Source organism: Vulpes lagopus, chromosome 23 (assembly GCF_018345385.1).
Source record: "Vulpes lagopus strain Blue_001 chromosome 23, ASM1834538v1, whole genome shotgun sequence".
NCBI lineage: Eukaryota > Metazoa > Chordata > Mammalia > Carnivora > Canidae > Vulpes > Vulpes lagopus.
In genome coordinates this window covers 37,080,488-37,085,046 of record NC_054846.1, presented here as the reverse complement: position 1 = coordinate 37,085,046, position 4,559 = coordinate 37,080,488, and the positions used below count along the sequence as shown (strand labels likewise).

General features: G+C 43.9%; 1 pseudogene; it reads right to left on the bottom strand.

Moving 5' to 3' along the window:
* Positions 1-1,041: 1,041 nt before the first annotated feature.
* LOC121481010 lies at positions 1,042-3,063 on the bottom strand (annotated as a pseudogene).
* Positions 3,064-4,559: the final 1,496 nt, after the last annotated feature.

Sequence of the window (4,559 nt, the reverse complement as noted above, 5' to 3'; positions counted from 1 at the left end):
TGGCACATGTGAGTGATACTTGAGCTATGACGAGAATTTATATACAGAAGAGTGGGAAAGTCAGTATTAAAAGTAAAAATTTTAATTAAGAATATTTTTAGAGTTTAATGAGACCAGAAGCCTATTTTTTTCAGGTACTCTTCCACTAATTTTCAGATCTATGTAATGGTAGAAGGGAAGCATTAGGGTGCTCAGATGACAAGTTCCTTAGCCAAAACACCTGGCAATTGTAATTTCAAAAGGCCATTGTAAAAATCAATACAGTTGTTTAGAACCAAATATGGCAAGCTTTTGATGTGTTATAAATTGAAGCAGGCTCAAGTTAAAGATGACATTCAAAAATACTAGTTTACTATTGGGAGAATGTCGGTAGGTTAAATTTTTTTTTAAAATAAGCAATTATAATTAATTCTTAATTCTGAAAGACAAAAACACTAGCATCTGTAATTTCAGAAACAAGGCTTCGGGGCATCTGGGTGGCTCAGTGGTTGAGTGTCTGCCTTCTACTCAAGTCATGATCCCGGGGTCCTGGAATGAGTCCCACATCAGGCTCCCCATGGGGAGGCTGCTTCTCCCTCTGCCTATGTCTCTGCCTCTCTCTATGTGTCTCTCATGAATAAATAAATAAAATCTTTAAAAAAAAAAAAAAAAGAAAAGTCTATTCATTTCCACAAGATCTCTCCTACAGTGGGTATTCTTTATTTTTTACTTAGACATTGAATAGTCTCCTAGTGGCTTTTTCCAGCTTCAGTGTTGTTGGGTTTTTTTAAATTGTTTGTGACTGTTTGGAATTTTATTTTAAAACACAAGAAAACAAAACTTCACAACAATGAATACTGTGACAGAGGCCCTCTTGGTTCTCTACAGTGATCATGAGTTCCCACTGTTTAAATGATGGACTTTAAAAGAAGGGGGGAAAAGTTAGACACACTACCATTTCAGTTGCTTTAATGTTTCTTCACAAATGGTAAAAAATACTAAAGTATAGACAAGGAATAATCATAATGTTGTTGCCAATATTCTAAGTATCGAATTATAAATTTAAAACATTTTCTGGCTTAAAAAATAAATCTGGTAGTCCCTGCAGCTCTGCGGGATCTCTGCGCCTGGTTGGAGTGGGTCTCTGTGTTCCTGACAGCAGTGCTTGCCTTTATCCATTTTTCCTCCGTCCTCCACACCTGCCTCTTCTCTCTCCCTTCTCTTCCATCAAAAGTCCAAGGGTCGCACCAGAGCCACCTCATCTTCCTCCTGCAAATTCACATTTGTCCATGGCTGGGGCCACCATGGAAGCCACTTCTTTATGCACCAGGACCACCTCTGAATGTTGTACCCACTGTGGTCCCTGAGGCCTCCCCTTACTCCCCACAGGCCACCGGGACCACCTCTGCCATGTGAACTCCCCAGGGGTGGAAAGGGTGGTGGAAGGAAGTCTTCAGGCTTCAGAGCCTTAACATTAATGGCATTCTGTTCTCCAGGCAAAGTTCTGGTTTCCACACCCTGTACTGGAGCCCTGTCAGTTTCCATGTTGGTGCTAGATCTTTCCTCCTCCAGATGAGTTCCCTCAGGAACTCTGGGGCCCTCCTGGGGGAAAGTTATCTCTCTCCACCCCACGGCCTCCCATGTGACCCATTGGGGCTCCCAGGATCTCCTGGGCTCCCTGGACCTCAGTGGAGTAATGGCAACATCCTTCTGCCCTCACGAGGAGGCATACCACCCAACATGCAATTCATCAGAAGCATCTTCCCAGCAAGAGAAACCTTACTTTTGGTCCCTTGGAAATCTCTCACATCAAACCACTCCATAGCAGCCTTAGCAGTTGGTGGGTCTTTGTAGGACACTGTTACATCAATCACCTTTGGGCTTTCCTGTTTCCTTACCCAAGTAGATATGGCTCATGGGTTGTCCAATTCTCTTGTTCCTCCTAATAACTCCACACAGTTTAAAGAAGTCTGCCAGATTGTCTATAGAGTCATATTGTCATTTAAGCCTTGCACTGTTGTCAGAATCTTCATCTGGATCCACAGTGGGGCCTAGATCAAGATCTGGTCCTTCCCGTATGGATCCACTTGGCTTATTGAAGCCACCCTGCTCTCCAGCACCCATTCTACTCAGTCCTCCTTCCTGTCCACTGCTCATGCTTCCACAGTCAAATCCCCTTCTTCCCCTGCCTCCCATTATCAGGGCCACTCATGCTCCAGTTCTCTCCTGGTCTGGAAAATCCTCCAGACTCCTACCCATAAACACCCATGTTCTTGGGGTGGTCCTGTCAGAATGAATTCTGCTTCCTGTACCTGCTGCTCTATTGGCTATATAAACTCAGAGCCTGGCTATAGGATCCAGTTTGGGGGGTATAACTAGTGGGTGGCTGCTGCCTCTAGCTGATTTGTTGACCATAGATATTCTACTTTCCATAGCTGCTTGGCTGCCCATAGGTGTTCTGCTGAGAGCAACTGCTCTGATCATAACTAGTTGGCTATTTGGAGGATAATATGGTGGTGCCCTAACGCTGCATGGAGTAGCTCCCAGGTACCTGGGGATACTACGGTTGCTCTGTTCATATCCTAGGGTGGACTAGTTATACCCCTGTGCTACACTGAGGTTGACTAGTCTCAGCAGGTTTGTTACCATCCTGTGGTCTTACAAGTACAGTGGCCACTGGCTGCTGCCCGTAGGCTGGATAAGCAGGCTGAGTGCCATATGCAGACTGAGCCACATAGGAGGCCAGGGTGGTAGTGACTGTAGCAGTGGTGGTATCATAAGCACCAGTACTGTACCCCTGGACAGACTAACTGTACACTTGGGTAGGGGCTGGGAAGGGGCAGATGGAGTAGTATAACCAGCAGGACACTGTCCCTAAGAAGTTTCATAGATAGTCTGCCCATAGGTGGCAGTGGTTTGAGCCTGGGTATAGCTGACATCAGTGGGCTGTCCATAGGTTCCATAACTTTGCTGCCCATATGCCTGGGTGGTCTGTGCATATCCTAGAGTGGGCTGAGCTGTGCAAGCACTATAGCCCTGCTGGGCTCCAACTTGGCTGTAGAAACTGTAATCTGTGGACATCATTTTCTCTCCTCCCTTCTTGATCTCTCCTTTGCCAGCTTCAATCTTGACCCACCATAATAACTCCTTTGAAAATTTAGCGAAAAAAGACATGAACAGAAATTTCACAGAGGAAGGCATAGACATGGCCAACAAGCACATGAGAAAATGCTCCGCATCACTGGCCATCAGGGAAATACAAATCAAAACCACAATGAGATACCACCTCACACCAGTGAGAATGGGGAAAATTAACAAAACAGGAAACAACAAATGTTGGAGAGGATGTGGAGAAAGGGGAACCCTCTTGCACTGTTGGTGGGAATGTGAACTGGTGCAGCCACTCTGGAAAACTGTGTGGAAGTTCCTCAAAGAGATAAAAATAGATCTGCCCTACGACCCAGCAATTGCACTGCCGGGGATTTACCCCAAAGATACTGATGCAGTGAAATGCCAGAACACCCGCATCCCAATGTTTCTAGCAGCAATGTCCACAATAGCCAAACTGTGGAAGGAGCCTCTGTGTCCATCGTAAGATGACTGGATAAAGAAGCTGTGGTCTATGTATACGATGGAATATTACTCAGCCATTAGAAATGACAAATACCAACCATTTGCTTCGACGTGGGTGGAACTGGAGGGTATTATGCTGAGTGCAGTAAGTCAGTCGGAGAAGGACAATCATTATATGGTCTCATTCATTTGGGGAATATAAAAAAGAGTGAAAGGGAATAAAGGGGAAAGGAGAGAAAATGAGTGGGAAATATCAGTGAGGGAGACAGAACATGAGAGACTCCTAACTCTGGAAAACAAACAAGGAGTAGTGGAAGGGGAGGTGGGCAGGGGGTTGGGGTGACTGGGTGACGGGCACTGAGGGGGGCACTTGATGGGATGAGCACTGGGTGATATGCTATATGTTGGCAAATTGAACTCCCAATTAAAAATAATAATAATAGGGGATCCCTGGGTGGCGCAGCGGTTTAGCGCCTGCCTTTGGCCCAGGGCGCGATCCTGGAGACCCGGGATCGAATCCCACGTCGGGCTCCCGGTGCATGGAGCCTGCTTCTCCCTCTGCCTGTGTCTCTGCCTCTCTCTCTGTGTGTGTGTGTGTGTGTGTGACTATCATAAATAAATAAAAATTAAAAAAATAATAATAATAATACAAAGAAAAGAAAAAAAAATTAGCCAATATAATCTTCCTAGAGCATAGTTCTGATTGCATCCATCTCTACTCATTAATTTTTAGGTGAGTGACATTCTTGAAAATTGAGAAGTGATTTAAAAATTTTAATCAAGTTGAATTTTCTCAAAAGTAGTAAAAATGATAGAAATACACGAGAAAAATCCTTTGTGTTATTTTTTACGTTACATACATCTAAATAAAATATTAATATTTACAGATAAAAGTGAAACTTCAGATTGCATTAGTCTATAACCATGAATTTGTTACCTGCTTCTCTATTATAATTTTTTTTTTTTTTACATTCAAGGGTCTGTCATGATCAAGGATTTTTCATATT